General features: G+C 41.4%; 1 protein-coding gene across 2 annotated transcripts in view; it reads right to left on the bottom strand.

Annotated features, from left to right (window-relative positions):
* The window catches only part of TIAM1 (TIAM Rac1 associated GEF 1), a 261,371-nt gene extending 243,496 nt beyond the window's left edge, over positions 1 to 17,875 (bottom strand). For both annotated transcript variants that reach the window (XM_072994076.2, XM_072994078.2), the window contains exon 1: positions 17,739 to 17,875. The gene's annotated coding sequence lies outside the window, so the exon portion shown is untranslated. The remainder of the gene's footprint in view (positions 1 to 17,738) is intronic.
* Between the last annotated feature and the right edge of the window lie 308 nt (positions 17,876 to 18,183).

Below are 18,183 nucleotides of genomic sequence, written 5' to 3'. Positions count from 1 at the left end.
CTGAAGCCCAGTTCAACATCTGCTGCTGCAGAACTCCCTGCAGGTGAAATGGAGACACTGGGCTGGACAGAAGCACGGTCGTTTGTAGAAACCTGCACTCGGCCATCGTAACAGGTCTAATCTCTTGGTCACATCTTCCCAGAATTTACAGCGGCATCTACTGCCTCTACAACTGCAACAAAGGCAACGTTGGCAGTCCCAGTTCTGACTGGAGGATCATTGTCCATCAGCTGAGCATTGTCTTTTGCCTCTTTTTTTACTCCATAGTCTTGCTGGGGTTGTAACCAGTTCGTTCTCTCTCTCTCTCTCTCTCTCTCTCTCTCTCACACACACACACACACACACACACACACACACACACACACAGAGAGAGAGAGAGAGAGAGAGAGAAAGAAAGAAAGAGAGAGAGAGAGAGAGAGAGAGACTCAGTATGGGAAGAAGATCAGGATTTAGACGTCTCTCAGCCTCTTCCTCTTCAGTTGTACAATAACCTCAAGTCCAGGAGTCTTTTTTGTATACATACCACCAGTCACCTGGGGCTCTAGTTCTTCTGGGGGCTCTACTTTTACTCGGTAGCCTTCCTAGGATTCCTCTGAGGCACCTCCCCAGTCCCTCTCCTCTTCAACCTCCTCTAGTATCACATTCGCAGAGCATTTTCTCCTCTACTCTGTTTGCTCCCTATTTCTCCCAGTCTTTCTTTCCCACCTCCAGAGTCCATTTTATACCTCCTAGCTCCCACGAGCCTATTGCCCCTCCTTTTCTAGGGGGAGTCCCTCGCCATCCAGATCTTCTTCTGGTGTCAGTGGGGGGTTCTGGATTCCCAGGCATCAGCTTCCTATCTCAGGTACCCATTCAGCCCAGAGCAAATCACCCTGGTCTACTGAGGAGCTGGCAGGTCTCAAATTCTCTCAGCACAGAAAAGGGGGAGACAGCCCACCCACTGGGCCCCGATGGTAGTGTCTTCCTTCTCACCCTAATAGTGGTGTCATCTTCCATCAAAATGGAAAATGAGTTCTGTTTCATTGCTTGTCGGGGCATTACTATTTATTCTAATCCGATATTATACACCCTGTCAGCTTCTACATCAGTTTTTCTTGCCTGTAAGGGGGAAAGTCTCATTCAACCTATTATTCCAGCCGAGACCACTTCATCAGCATTTAAAACTTCTTGCAGATGTTTACAAGCAACATCCCCATTCCTATGACTTCCATATATCAGGACACTTAACCCCAATGCTGAAAAATAGGCTTTGTTTAACTCTTATTTAGTCATTTCCACTTGTCACTGAAAATCTGCCAAAACATCCATGCCTCAATGGATTGCTGTTAATGTCCTTTTACAAGATTTCAGATATGACATTCATAGAACACATTTGGCATTCCATACTTTCCTGTTGCAACTGATGTTTCAAAGCATCAGCATATCATTAGGGTAATAGCAGAGAACAAAATTACAAAAATCCTGAGTCTTACTCATGAGAATTTCTGTGAAATTTCTCCTCCTTTGACATACTTTTTAAAGTGAATTTCTTTTCTAGCACAGTGCGTATGTTGGGAATTCCTATGGGAGAAGTCTTCAGCACAGCACTCAAGTTATCATTTCCTTCTAGCAGGTACATTATATTTAAGACCCGTTTCTAGTGTCGTGACTCTTAGGGGGATGATTTCTATGACATTTCACATTTTCTCTGCAACCTACATTTGAACCCATAAGCAAGTTCAAACGTGTTTATGATTAATCTGGCCTTTCTCATCATATTACTTATAAACATGTACAAAACTATCCATAAGCTCAAATATAGGTTGCAGGGGAAAAAATATGACATGTCATAGAAATTCTCCCAGTAGTCATAAGTATTGTTCTTATACGCCACCAAATCAGCACCAACTTATACTGACGCTAATGGGGCTTTCAAGGTGAGATATTTAAGGAGTGGTTTCACCCAGTTTCATCCCTCCTTCAGTAATATTCCATGACATAGTGAGGATTTGAACCCAGATCACCTGAATCCTAATCCATCACTCTGTCAGCATTACGTTAGCATTTCTACTACTATAATGCAGCTGAATCCTCAAGTGTTATAAATATATTGCACAAGATTTTCATGTGTCATGGGGAGGGCAGATAAAAGTATCAAAGAATGAACCTATCTGTCAGTGTGTTAGCCTAGAAGCTTAACAGAAGACACCTAGAATACACTACAAACAAACTGAGCAACAGACAAATTCCAGATAAATAATAAATAAGTGGTAAAGGAGATAAAGGAGATAAAAAAGGCCCAAGACCTTGAGGTTAGCAACACAAACCAAGAAATGGAGGATAATCCACCAATAACTTGCAATAGCTTCAAAGGGAAGCTTGGACATCTCCTACCCACAGTCCCTTACCATGAGGTTCACAGGCAAAAACACCTGGAAGGCCAATAGTTTCCCCATATCTGTCCTGTTGAAACTATAGGAACTGTATAGCAGGACTCGGCAATTTCCTGGGCCGCAATTTGCTGCAGCAGCAGAAATAATTTATAATTTTTATCTTTTTTCCCAGCTTAGATCAAGGCACATGATTTGTTTCCAACTAAAACCATCCTCTTTAAAACTCTATTTTAATTGGAAATAAAATGGATAATGCAATTACTATTGTACACCACTATAGGTGAGACAGCATAAATGTCAACAGTGATTTGCCTCTAGTTAAGGAATCAATTCTTGTATTCCTCATCTCATAACAGCCAGATCACCTGAGACACAATGATGAATTATTGTGTGGGCCACCGCCCATCATGGGATGGGGAGCTTTTGTCCTGCCACTTATATTCATGAAAGGCTTCCGATTTAATGCAAACATTTTTGTAACCCTGTTATGGGGTCCTGTTTTCCCCCATATACCAAGCTTCAAACAACAGACATGGCCTGGGCCTCTCTCAAATTCTGAGATGACTTGCTAGGTGGATTGTAATCAACAAAAACTTACGCTTAAATAAATCTGATGGTTTCAAAGGGGAAACTTGACTTCCCTTTTGTCCTGCTGAAACAGACTAATAAAGCTACATCTTTAATAACCCCCGAAATACTTTATAACGTCCTTTCAGATTTCTCTGATTCTTGAGCACTAGACATGGGTGCTTTGTATTCATATCCAGAAGCATGGCACCACAGATACCATGGCGGCCTATTCCCTCCCTCCCCAGAACTAGCCCAGCCCACTCTCCCGGCTCCACAGTGCACACGTCCATCAGCTTCGTCATCATGCCAATCACTGAACTAATCTGGCTGGTGCTTCCCTGACTCTCCCCACGGCTGACCACTCAGCAGCAGCGCAGAGAGACTTGCCTTTTCACCTCCTCGTTGGAGTGGTCAGCCGTGGGGAGAGGCAGGGAAGCACCAACCAGACTACTTCCACCAAAACAAAGCTGATGGGCATGGACTTTGTATTCGTATCCCCTGGATATGAATATGAAGCACCCATGTCTATTAGGCACAGAGGAAGTTGCCTTATATTGAGTCAGATCATTGAACCATTTAGCTCAGTGCTGCCGACAACAATTGGCAGTAACTCTCCTGAACACCATCCCAGGGCTAAAGCATAATGAAACCAAGGATTGTCTGCATGACAAGCATGTGCCCTACCCCTCAGTTAAGTTCCCTTCCTTAATGTCTATACTAGTTCTTGGCCCAATAGAAGCATGTATTTTAAAAAACTGATATAGAAAGAGACTTGGAAAGCCACTCTGATCCTGGTTACTTGTCTTATTTGAAACTGGATTTCAATTAGCATTTAAATACAGTGGTACCTTGCTAGACGACGATCCCGCTGTATGACAAAACCACATAACAATGACTTTTTGTGATCGCTATAGCGATTCGCAAAACAGTCATTCCTATGGGGGAATTCCGCTTGATGATGATTTGGTCCATGCTCTGCGGATCATTTATTTGCAAGACTACTATTTTTTCCGACAATCATCAGCTTTCTAAAATGGCTGCCCTGTGTTTTCCGGACCCATGCTTCACAGGGCAGCCATTTTAACAGCTGATCGGCGCTCGCAAAATGGCTTCCCTATGGACGATCTTCACTGGATGACCAGGTCTTCTCCCCATTGGAACGCATTTAACAGGTTTCAATGCATTCCAATGGGGAAAGGCTTTTCGCATGACAACAATTTCGTTTAACAGTGATTTTCCCGGAATAAATTATCGTCATCATGTGGGGCACCACTGTATATCTAGAGTGTGCCTTTGCTGATTATTGGAGGTTCTAGAATGACATACTTGGAACAGCCTTGAGTTTGCAAGAGTTGAGCAGAGTTGTTAATAATAGAACATTTTGACGGTCATTCATTCCCTATAAGATAGAGGCAACTTGACATCACATAAAAATAGAACCATAAGATTATAAAAGACACCACTTCCTTAATTGGCTTGAGTGACAAGAATATCAGTGACTTCTGTTTCCTACACAAATCTGGGAAAATCTGTAGGTTAACTATTAATTTGAGAGATTAGGGAGAAAAGGTTTCATGGACAACTCTACCGGTAATGGATCAGTTAGGGATTTATGCAAAAAGATTGTTGAAGAAACTGTCAGTAGAGCCAATATCTGCAGAGTCTTCAAAATTGTCACAAAACAGAGATTTGAAGGTCAGCATAAGAACTGGCAAGTTAGACACAGTTTTTAAAAGCTGTCTTGTTAAATCTCTTGCAAGCAATTCCCTGTTCCCACACAGAGAACAATACATGTGGAATGGTATGGTATAGCCCTTTTCACCCTCTTCAAGTCACCTCCATAGAAGCTCACTGTTGACCAGTCATCCTGTCCATGCCAAGATGCAGACTTCACCACCTTTTCCAGAAACGTGTATCAGCTCAGTCCTCTCTAATCCCCAGTGCACTGTTCTACTTTCTCTAATCCAAAAATGGCACCTTAAATAAGGATATAAGAGATGCTCTTTCTTCAAGGAGCATCCAGGTCCTGTGACAATTCATAGAATGCATTTCCTTTAGGAATTCGGGCTTGCAATAATTCTGGATATTTAGCAGTGTGGTGTGGTTCAGGTAGTGCCTCTATGGGGCAGACGAAGTCATGTTCTATAGGCAGCCACCACTTAGGTGTCTTCCAGTTAATACAACACACGCTTCTTTAAGAACCATCAGTTTTCATTCTCTTATGGAAAAATTCAGACTAAGGACATACAGTGCTCACCAAGTTAACCAGCAATCCCTTTATATGTACTTAATAGAACAAATGAGGATCTGTAGATAATTCCCTTCAGCATGTCCTATCCTATTATTGGGGAAGAAAATGTTGTCTTTTGCAACACTGGATTTTAACTATGCCCGCCAACTCTTTTGCCATTAATTTAATGGAAAATTAAACCTTTGTAACTTGATGACTCAAAGGGTATTTGTAATGCAAGAATGATCTCATGAAGCTTTGAAGAAACTTCCACCAACAATTCAGGAATGCACTGCTCGCAAAGATTCAATAAAATCTAGGGATTAAAACTTGGCAAATATATGTGCTTATTATGCCAGGAAATATCCTCCATCTATTGCCCTCTGTCTTAAATGATCCTATTACATCAGTTAGTGGGCCTGTGGCCACAGGTTTTGTGGTGTGGAGCCTTGAAGGTTCTTTGGGAGCATCGTAAGTGGACACGAAATAGTAGGAATACAATACCAGAAGTCTGGTAAGTTGGAAGTCTGAATGGTTAAATACAAATAAACACAAAACAAATGAATAATGCAGATACGAACAGCTGGAGCCAAACATTTGTACCTTACAAAAAAGGAAAATACAGAAACTCTGAGCTCTTTCTTTTATGCAGTGGAACAGTCCAGTTGTTTTTCTTTGCTTTCTTGTATTAGGTTTATTTATTGGTTGAATAACTGATTGATTGTTGGCTAGAAACCAGAAGCAAATCTTTCTCAGTAAAGCTCCCCTTGTCTGCTATTTTTTCTCGTCTTTGTCAAATAATTTTTTAAATATTTCCAAGGATACAGTTCCATTTGTCTGCTGCACCAAAAACAAGAAAAAATATTGTGGCACCTTAAAGAGTAGCAATCTTTTATTATGGCATAATAGACTTCCGCCCATTTCTTCAAATGCATACAGTGGCGCCTTGCTTAACGAGTATCTCGTTAAATGATGAAACCGCTATACGATGACTCTTGTGATCGCAAAACGATGTTTTAATAGGCAAAGTTCACTTCCCGACAATCGGTTCCCTGCTTCGGGAACAGATTTTTCGCTAGACGATTTTTTAAAACAGCTGATTGGCAGCTTCGAAATGGCCGCCCGCTGCGTAAAATGGCTCCCCGCTGTGGTTTTGGACGGATTCCTCGCTTTACAGGCACCAAAAATGGCCGCACCTATGGAGGATTTTCGCTGGATGGTGAGTTATTCAGCCCATTGGAACGCATTGAATGGGTTTTCAATGCGTTTCAATGGGATTTTTTATTTTGCTTAACGAGGATTTCGCTCTACAGTGATTTCGCTGGAACGGATTATCCTTGTTAAGCGAGGCACCACTGTATGTACCAATTTCTACAGGCTGAGAGTGCACTCTATGCCTCAAATGAAGTGGGCTGTTTATGCCCAAGTGCCATTTGTTCATTTTTTTAAAACATCATCTTTAACAATGACTTGCCACGATATATTTACCTATCAAAATAATTAGGTTTTAAATTAAAATATAATTTAAAAAACACAACATCTACTCTAAAAATGAATCAGCAATCTATCCAGCAAATGCACTCAGTTAAATATTACCTTTCCATAAGAAAGAAAGAAAGAAAGAAAGAAAGAAAGAAAGAAAGAAAGAAAGAAAGAAAGAAAGAAAGAAAGAAAGAAAGAAAGAAAGAAAGAAAGAAAGAAAGAAAGAAAGAAAGAAAGAAAGAAAGAAAGAAAGAAAGAAAGAAAGAAAGAAAGAGGTGCCTGGAAGTTAATCGTGATACATATGGTACATTATATTATGTGTTACAATTTTTATTCTGACAAAATATAAAAATGCATGACTGACACAGCTGTGTAAGTAAGCCCACAAAGGTTAGTAGTCTGCAGGTTTTTCTTTTTAAAATAGTCTGCTAACATGCAAAGAACTTTCACTTCCTTGCTCAGTGCAAAAAGGGGAAGCATGGCATTGAAAGATGCTAACATCTGGCTACTTAAAAATCTGACAAGCAGATGTGTGGATGAAAGATATGCATTATTTCTTCTGTAATAATAATTGTTGTTCTTTAGTTGTTTAGTTATGTCCGACTCTTTGTGACCCCATGGACCAGAGCATGCCAGGCCCTCCTGTCTTCCACTGCCTCCCGGAGTTGAGTCAAATTCATGTTGGTCGTGAATAATTACATGCCATCAAGTCAATTCTGACTAACGGCAACCCTTTGCAGGGTTTTCTAGGTAGAAAGTATTCAGAAGTGATTTACCATTCCCTTCTTTTGGGAGTGACCTGTGATTGTGCAACTTGCCCAAGACTACAGAGGCTGGCTCTTACAATGCACAACAGGAAACTGAACTCCCAACCAAACTCACTGAGCTATCCAGCCAGCTGGAAATGCACAAATGAATAAAATGGGTAAAGTGGAGGAATTGCACTGTGTTCTATACATTACTCATTTAAATTCTTAATACCCAGATATTAATGTTTATGATTTTGGCTACTCCTCACTGTTATTTCTGTCAAGAAAATTTATATCTTTATCTTCTTTGGGAAGAGAATTGTTTTCTCCCAATGCTTTGCATCAATAGGGGCCAGAATTCATATTCCAGCATAAATGTCAGTGGTGAATAGCTGTTAAAGATTGCACTTGAATAAATATTTTAGTCTTAAAGATGTCAGAAGACTCCCTTTTTTGTTATAAATTATTTGTTTGTTTTTTTCATTTAAAAACTCTACACAGTAACCATCCAACATGCTTCCAAGACAGTTTAAGTAAAAACAAAGTAAAACTTTGTATTTCTTTAGATTTGTTGACTTGACAACTGGACGGATGAGTTCAATGTAGAGAATATTCTTCACACATTTAAAGAATGTATACACCAGGATTTTAAGACACGCCATTGACACACACGTCCATAGTTCCTTGTCAAGGGTAAGAACAGCCAATGGATCTATTTGTTTGTTGGAGGGTTTTGTACAAGGTCTTCACTCACATACCTATCTTTACTTAAGAAGCTTAAGAACAACAATGATAGCCTAGAGGGCATAAATGGGAAGGAAGGCAGAGCCAAAACAGTAAAGAAGAGAGAGGAAAATCTCCAAAGTGCCCCAACTGGTAAAGCAATAGAGCTAAAGCTTTGAAGGAGTTTTGTACACAGTCTTCAGGCTTTATGGAGTCACAGTTAACTGCAGAAACCATAAATTCCTAGTGAAGCAATACATAGAGAATGAAATAAGGCATCTGCTTTCTAAATAGTAAATTGGAAAATCATCTATATGTAGGTCTTCAGGCTACACATCCCTCCTGAAAACAAAGATATATGGAATACCTCTTGTTAGTGATGGTACTTTGTCAGTGCCTAGGAAAGTCTTATCAAATTTCACAATTATGTCAATGAATGGAGGGCAGTTTAACATTTGTGCTGGATTCATAATCCACACATCAGCTTTCATACACTGAAAGGTTGTTCATATACCTGCTGCCCTGAACTGAGATACTGTATTTTAGTTATGGGGCGAATCAGTAAAGTATATGTAGTGGGGAATATAAGACAAATATAATAACAAATTAATTTAGAAATTATTTTCATTGGAGTATTGTAAATACTTTGTCAGCACAGTAGTTCACACATAGACTTCAGTGAGAAATGTCCAAATACTAATTTCAGCACACCTGTAGAGCTGCACTGACAAATTTGTGTACTTCCTAAGGATAGGCACCTGGGAAAAAATTGGTTTATATCTTTATTTTTAGATTTCACTTCATGTAAGTCCAAGGCATCAGTTTATTGTGCTACTAATTTGTTTTAAGAAACAGTTGATTCGTAAAAATGAAAAGTTCTTCACAAAACTTTTCACCCTTGACTTAATGCCAGAGAAATATGAACAGAAATTGCAATCAAGTTGTCCTAGGACATAATTCAAAATCAGCATCTAGTGTTGGGAGGGAGCCTAGAATTCATCTAAACAGCAGTCTTTCTCCTAGAACTGTAAAAAAACAGCCCTCAGCATGACCATGGTCCTAATCCCATGCATCTGGAAATTCATTTCAATTAGATGATATTTACTACCAAGACAGACACCCAGAACTATGAATGTTTTAAGGGCTATAGTTTCACACCCCTGGACACTAAAAGCATACTGAGAAGCAAATTCCACTGAACTTGCCAAGACTTGCTTCTATGTAAGTATGGCTAGGATTAGACTGCAAGAGTCAACTCAAACATTCAGGAAACACATGGTACTCCCTCCACATGGAACCCTGCATGTTCTGAAACCCACTCTGAGATTGTGTGATATAGGGCAGGCTATAAAGGTTTTAAATGAATAAATAAAGCTTCTGAAAATTTAAGCCAAAATCAGGTAGTCAATAATAGATCATATCTCAAAGCTATTAATGGTTACAAAACAAGTCATATATGCAACACCATACCCAGAATCCTATCACTTACGTATGCTGACATAAATCATTACAGTAATAATAATAATAATAATAATAATAATAATAATAATAATAATATAATTTATTGTCATTGTAAGTATATACACAGTATATCATACAACGAAATTCACAGACACCCAGAGACCAGACACATGCACATACATAACATTCCCCAAACACTCCCCACCCACTAGAAATCCCCACTAACAATACAAACATCTACACCTCAGGCCAAGTAACACAGTCCAACTGATTATTCACTACTGGTGGTCTTTAAGCTCATTATTAATTGCAATTATAGCTCTAGGATAAAAACTATTGAGAAAACGTGTGGTCCGAGTCTTAATTGTTCTATATCTTCTGCCAGACGGTAACAGTTCAAAAAAGTTATAAGCAGGATGGGAAGAGTCTCTCAGGATGCTGTGTAAACTGCCACTAGTTAAGAATTCATGCTTGGATTTCTTCTCACATGCCAAGTTATGCAATTGGCAAAAAACAAGGAATTCAGGCTTCGGCTTCCTGTGTGTTCTGTGCCATCAAGTCAAAACTGACTCATAGCGACCCTAACAGGATTTTCAAAGTAAGTGAAACTCCTGCATGGGTTTCCACGGCCAGACTGTCTCCTGAGGTCTAGTCCAGGCTTGTCCAACCTGCGGCCTGAGGGCCGCATGTGGCCCAGGTCAGCTCGTAATGCGGCCCAGTGCAAATTTTTATTTTTAAAGAAATTCCAAAGTTTCAGGTTACACTGCTGGTGCTTGCGGCCGGAATGTGGCCGGGGCACGTCACAACAGTAGAGAAGGAGAGAGGGAAGGAAGGAAGGATTGGGAGGGGAGGGGACAGGGGGGATGCGTGACTGCATTGTGCCATCCCCTTCAATAGGCAGACCCCCTCCCGGCCCCATAAAGCCAACGGAGTCGAAGCTGGCAGACTCTGCTGTCTAAGATCGCAGCTGCCGGTAAGCGCGCTTGGAGCGGGGCTGCGGAGGAAGGCTAGGGCTGCCCCCCCATGCAGCCCAAACCAAATGTATGTGCGGCCCAAACCAAATATTCATCTTCTAATGGGGCCCAGGGAAGGTGAAAGGTTGGACACCCCTGGTCTAATCCATTCACTATATCACACTGCTACCTTTGCATCTAGGGGCAATTCACTTCAGCAATACAGTATATGCCATTTGATTTCTGCCAGCATACATACTGCATACTGTATCATTGGATTCTTGCCTATATTCATCCTTTCAGCGGTAAGCCACATTTATTACAAACTACACCCACCAAATACATCTGCAGAAAGTAGCTCAAACAAGCTTCGGTCACAAAGGCCATTGAATTTTGCTAAGATCTATTCAAGGGACGAGGTTTTTGTTGGAAGCTCAGCTGTTCCTCTTCAAACAAATTTGGATTTCTAGCCTTTGTGATTGCCAGTATGAACTAGAATAGGCAACAACAAAAACTGATCAGTCTACAGAGGTGTTTATTGCTTTTAGCCAACAATAAAGGCCAGCTTTTCCCACTGCTGCTTTCCAAATACTGTATGCTGGAAAGCAACCTCTATCAGATGTGCTGGACAAAGATGACAGAAACTATAACCCAACACATCTGGAGGGCACCAGGTTGAGAAAAAGTTGACTCAGGGCATGAAGTTGAATTATTAAAAAGAAAATGATGTAGCCAAATTGCAGCTTCTTTAAAACGGGTCTCATGAGGAAAAAAGAAAATGTCTTATCTAACAGTGATTACCTGTGTCTTAACATTGTACGGCACAGTTTGCAGGCTATGCCGGAAATGCAGCCGATAGTTATAACAATAACCACAAAGGACAACAAACATTTGATACAGAAGTAGTGATTTTCTAGTCCATGCCTACTGCAGCTGTTCCAAGAGTAGGAGGCAGCACAAAGGGTAGTATAAAGCTCTTAGCAGAACGAGGAGAAAATGGGAAAAGTGAGAAAATGAGAGTGCAATGAAGAGCTGAGAAGGGAGTAGGAGGAATGAAAGCAAGATGTGGGCAGGAAGGAGGAGTTGACGTGATAAAGCATTTTTTAAAAGATATCTTTTTAAAAGAACGGAAATGTTGTATACATCCAAAGGGGCTTCAGTAATAATTGCTATAGAAACCATAACTCTCTACAACTTAGCTACAAACCTGCAGCTAAAGTTTAGGGAGCACTGTTGGGTTATGTATAATTTCTTTATCATCTTGAGTCATAGTGCTCCAAGTAGAGCAAGTAGGATCCACAAAGGGCTCGAGGTACAGCAAGTTTAACAAGTTTAAAATAAGCTATTATTTCCATTACTATAGAAGTAACCATTGTATATTACTCTAATCAGCCTTCTCCATACTGGTGCTTTCCAGAATAATTGGACTGCAATGCCCATTCTCCCCAGTCAGCAGCCACACTGACAGGGGTGTGAGAGATGTTGCCATCTAACACACTTGCAGAGTGCCAAAGTTGATAAGACTACCATTATAGTATATTAATCCGAAATCATACAAGTCTGCTGAAAATGATTTAAGAAAATGTAACAGTTAGGTTGTCTAGAATCCTTTAGGTAAGTAATTATTTAAGAGCAAGCAAAATCTCTTAAGTCACAATAGCAAATAAATATCAATGAACAAGATCCTGATTGTATTCCTGGTGGCACAACCCTCTAACCAGAAATACAACTGGTATCTCATTTATTAACAGCAATTTGCCATCACATATAATGAATACCTAAATTACCAAAAGAATTCTGCCTACTTAAAAAAAGTTTTTTATCCATTCATTTCTGCCCAAATATGCCAAGGGCACCACTTCAAATTTCAGCAGAGAAAGAGAAGACAGGAAAGATTCTTAGCAAGACAGAGGTCAAAACTTTGAAATGCTCAAAATAAAAACTTGGAAGCAGAATACATGTTATGATTTACTTTTTCATCCCTCACAGGAACTCTGCTAACACACTATCCAAGCCCCATAAAAGAAACTGTAATTACATTTACAATTAGTTTTGAAAGAATTCCTTGTGGAAACCAACCGAACAGACACACAATTAAACATACAATCGGACTGCACAAATGGTTTGCTGCACTAAACACTGGCAGGAGCCTATTTAACCATGATATAAAAAAATTCAGAGGACATTTTTAAGCGTAGGTTTATTACATAACAAAGCACACTGCCAGCTACATCTTACTGCGTAGGAAACAGTAAGCCTTGTCGTGTAATGTTCTACAAATGCTTAATTTTTTTCCTGAATTACAAGTCTTGTTTTGATAAGAGGTGAAGAATGCTAAGAAAAGCATCAGAAAAAAAAAGGCTTTTAACAGCATTCACAGTCTGTAACGAATGTTATATAGTGGCATGGAAACTGAAGCCACAATTATACCTCATAGAACCTTCTACTCAATAAGCATAAACACAGTGAAAAATCACTAGCAATAACAAAACAGAGCTATCCATTGCTATACCCCTCAGCCTAATCTCACTCTGAAACTGTTGTAATTTTGAATTTCTACATTTCTAAATCACAGCAAAATTAGAGGGAGGCTGTTTCAAGCCTGCACACAAAGCAGCTGTGCCCAAAAGGCATTCTTTATATTCCCTTCCCTAGTACCTAAGCAAGGGCCCCATGGCACAAACTCCTTCACCCTTACTGCACTTCTAATGCCAGTTTTCTTTGAAAGCATTAAAGTCCCCTACATCTCGAGAATACTCACAGTAGTATTCTGCGCAACTAAAGATGGGAGCTAAGGAGTATTAAAGGAGTTTAAATTGAAGTACAGTAGTTTTGAAAAAGAGCTACAGAAAGAAATATGGCTTTTTAGCTAAAAAAGCAATCCTAAATCCTGCCCATTTTGCTAAAGGGGATTAGGATTAGGCAAAATTGCCCCTCTGCCCAGACTGCTTTTGTTTTGAACTAAAACTCTCACAATTCTGGGAGTTGTAGTAAAAAAATTATATTTCCAGCTCTGCTTGAAGAACTGAGCGATTACAGTAATAGCTGTAAAAGCTCTGCTGCCGTGGACGTACCTTTGGAGTGTTCTGCAGGTGGAAAGTTCCCACTAGTATCCCTGCCAAAGTGAATCAGGTCCCTCCCAGGAGACACAATGGACTCAGACCTGGAACTAAAGTCACTCCATTCACTAACTGGCATAGCCCATTCTCTCACTCCATCATCCATTTCATCAGTTGCTTTCGGGGAAGCTAAGACATCCACCAAGGTTAAAATCTTGGCAACACCAGCCTCATTCCACACTGGCAGGCCCAAGCTTCAAGGGTATAAATTGAAATGACAGATCTATCACTTTGGTTCTCCCTTTCTCTGTTTAAAAAATAAAAGAGATCCCTCTCTAATGAGAAAGCATTATAGCATGAGTTCAAAAAAATCCTTACAGAAACCCACATGTTGTTTAGATTAAAGATGTAGCCGTGCCAAGAGTACCACACGTCGTTTGGACTGGGAATATACTAACCGTGGCATGACACAGAGGTACAGTATAGCCATTCCAAAGGACAGAGTCTTCTCTTGGGAAACAAACCAGGTGAAATTTAGTGAAGGAGAGAAAGGATATGCTCAGATGGGTGACAAAAACACCAGCCAATCCAAATATTTTTACTAAGCCAAATAATTAGTTCTGTGGTCCTCATTACCAAGGAGAAACATGCCCCCTGGTTTTTCCAGGGCCTGAGATGAGCCCAAGAAAGGTTTCCATCATAAGAATGCCAGTAAGTTTCATCTATCCTTCTTGAATCATTTATGTGAACACTAAAGTGTTATTGAAAAAGCACCTGCCAGCTTCCAAAAATACACAGGAAGAAACAATAAAAAGGACAGACTAGGAAGTAGTACAGTACTCACAACTGAACTTTAAAGCAACAACTGAAACCTCTCACTCACAATACATCTAAGTCTAATATCAAGAACCCCAAATCAGTGAGAAAGTAAGTACATGAACTGGAATCCAGCGCTTTCTGCCCCAATGGACTACCAGACACAAAAGGGGTTTATCTCCCCACCAAGGTCAACACAAGAAAGTTTCTTAAAGTGCTAGGCAAAAGCAAATTTGAATGTGTCCCAGACCAGTCCTGCATATATTCACCCCAAAGCCAAGTCCCACTATTTTCCAGGGATAGGGAGTGAAACAAGGTGTTTGTTGCTAGATTAGAGGATGTTAAAGCTCTACTAGTTAGTAGTGGTTCCCAACTTTGGGTCCCCAGATGTTCTAAAACTCAGGTTTTAGACTAAAACAATAGAAGCTTTCACCACTAGCTGTGATATACTAATCTCATGGAACTGTGAGATCTTGCAATCCCTGGACATCAGACAATCAAGTTTCCCATGCAAGATAAAGAGGAGATCCTCACCCTATTTCTCTAGAACCATTAGTGGAAATACACGCCATGCAGAAAAAAGTTTATATGCATTCTCACTATTTATTAATTACATGTATACCTGTCTCTCCTCAATGAACTCAATGCAGTGTATATGGCTCTTCCCACTTTGTCCTCATAACCTGCGAAATAGGTCAGCCTGAGAGAATCTGACTTGCCCAAGATCAATGACAAATTACAACCTGAATTCCTCAAGTGCTAGTTGAACACTTTAGCCACTACACAGTGTTGGCTCTTGATGTTGGACACAAAAGCGTTAGAACATGAACCACACTTCCCTTCAATATGAAAGTCTGTGTCTTCAGCCATGCACTCGCATTGATAAAAGAGCACTGCTCAGGTTTTAGGTTCAGATAAGGTATATAGCACAGAAAAAGGGGTGGACTTTTAATCTTCCACCAGATGGATGAAAGCCGGGCTCTTTTCCAACTTGACTTTTTGAGTACATCGCACCACCTTTCATGACTGATACCAACATGAACGTACTAATCTGTCCTGTCCTTCACTTGGAGCTTCTTTGCACAGAAGGGAGCAGAGAAATCTGTGTGGCAGAAGGATTGTATACATTCACAGATATACTGTATGGGAGTCGAAGCCACCAACAAAGGGACCTTGAAATTCCACTGCCACATCTGTCCAGAGGATTGAATCTAAAAGGTTAGCCATTATAGGGTAGAATTATAGGGTAGAAACGCAAAATCAGTCTAATGATTACAAACTAAGAATGTGCAATAGTGGGCCACATTGTGTGTCTGTGTGTGCACATACAAACTTTTGTAACTGAACACACTGAGTAGACTGATACACTTTAATTGACAGTGAAATTGCTGCAAGCACAGTTTGGTTACTTCCCAGAAACATACCCGTGGGTATGGGGTGCAGGGTAGAAATTAGTGTATTACAAGCATTTTTGTTGTTGTAATTTTTTTGTTTTTAAAAATAAAATTAAAAAAAGGAAAAAGAAACATTTTTAATAATCATATTTTCTAATCCCACTATGCATAAAGACTACACCATCTGCAACTAATATGTACGCTAAATGGGGCAAACTGCATGCCGGGGGAGAATACACAATGCAGAACCCAGCATGCAGCAGAGTTATAAAACAGTTCCATCAGCTTTAGTAAAACTAGACTACATTCTAAAACTACCCACTCTTATAAATGTGTATTAAAAAAACCTGAAATCATACTGCAATTGAACATCTATCAAGTAATTTGACATTTGTAAAAGCATGTCTTCACAGCTTTGAACATTTGCAGTGAGAAATGTTCTTTCAACCAAGTAAGAGACAAGTTATGTTAATTTTTAAATCCTATTACTTTCTTTGGCATTCATCTACAGCTGGATTTGAATGCATTCACTGGTACATTATTATGGAGCTGAAAAAGAAGTGATGCACAGCAGTGCTATTTTCAAAGGAGAAATGGTCCCACTAAAACTGATTTTCTACATTCGGGGGAATCAGTTGTCACAATAAACACTTTTTAAAACATGAACTTTCTTAGTTGTGACTCAAGACCTTTGTAAAGAACAACATGGATTCGTGACCCAAAATGAGATGTGAGTCATGCAGCAAGATGAATTATACAGAGCATCCCCAGGAGTCCCAGTGGTTGCCTGATCAAAACAACAAACCTCATCATATGCACATTTACATGATGATTTGTCTTCAACCAGGAAGAAACCTCTGGAAATTGCCAGTGTAAACACCCATCTCTTACCAACTAGCCACCCACATCCACTGGAGAGCATGTAGACCTAAAAACATTGGTGACCAAGGGTGCAGCACATAAGCAAAGTCACTCCCAACCCCCAACTCACACCCTGGCAGATTGCAGGCAGTGACACTAGGCAGCCCAAGGTGGCATGGCAGATCAGAGGGTAGTAAATCTTCCAGGAGCATCCTAAAGCAAAACGGGGGGGGGGGGGAGGGAGAGAGAGAGAATGTAGCACATCACGCAAGCCCATCTCGGAACCCATCAAGAGATGTTCTCCGCGTTACATCGACGAACTCCGTTGGACAGTTAATGGGCTTTGATCTCCGAGCCTTTGAGATGCAAATGAGAGGTCGGGGGGGGGATTATTGTTGTTTCGCGGGGGAGGCGGACCAGGGCTCCTTCCGACCCATCTGTGCCACTATTCTGCCCTTCTCACGCAACGATTTTCTTCCTGCCGCTTCCTTCCTTCCCACCCCGGGTCCCCGGGCAATGTGCAAGTATTTTTCCGCGCATCTGTAACCCACCAGGCGCATCGTGCCTCGGCCAGAGGTTATCACGGAGCTTTATCCTGCTTCCTAATCCTTGGCCGGCGAGGATGTAACATCAGGTCTGAGCACAGAAGATTACACTAAAACGGACATCCAGAGAGAGGGGGGGGACCATCCTCCGAGAGAATCAGCTTCTCCTACTGCATCTCTGAAGAGCTTCATCCCTCTCTTTCTCTTCTCGGCTACAGCTGGCACCTTTCGCGGCCACCCACCCGCCAACCTTCCCCATTCCGACGACCACCCGAGTCATTGTGCGTCTCGGGCAATGCCCAGAAGGCACGCGCTATTCATTCCGCCAGCCTCAGTTACCTCCCCGCGTTTACGGCAACTGGAAAGAAAAAGAGCCCGAGGATTCACACACACACACACCCCGTTGTAGGAAGGACAAGGGGGAACGATCTCGCCCGCTCTGTCGCTCCCCTTCCCTTCTCCGGAGCATCCCCCTCATTCATTCAGGGAACCAGACCACCAAATATGGACGTACAGTACTTACCGACTAGGGCTCGCTTACGGGCTTGATGTCTGCCCAGACAGGGCGCCGATCCGGCCCGGCAGCCCCCTCACGGAGGCCGTGGAGAAAGAAAGAGCGCAGAGCGCTCGGGAAGGGCACGCTCGGAAGGGCCTCTTCCCCGCCGCCGCCGCCGCCGCTGTTCTCACGATGAGCCCATTCTGCCAACAGCGGCTGCTGCCATATTGTTACTGCAAACGCTGAGAAAGGCGGGGCCTGCCGGCTCCTTGGAAACCGAGCTCCATTGGAGGCACCCCCGATCAATCTAACCTACACGGCCCAATGAGGCGAGCCGGCGGCGAACAGCGGGGCGTTTGGAGTTAGAATGCGGCGTGACAAAGGCAAAGCCGCCTGCCGAAAACCGACCGGGGTGTTGGGGGGGTGGGGAAAAAAGGAGACTTGCTTGGTTTCGGTCATGGGAACTTACCCA

The sequence above is a fragment of the Pogona vitticeps genome, chromosome 3 (genome assembly GCF_051106095.1).
Source record: "Pogona vitticeps strain Pit_001003342236 chromosome 3, PviZW2.1, whole genome shotgun sequence".
NCBI classification, from domain to species: Eukaryota; Metazoa; Chordata; class Lepidosauria; order Squamata; family Agamidae; genus Pogona; species Pogona vitticeps.
This window is presented reverse-complemented; position numbering and strand designations above follow the sequence as displayed.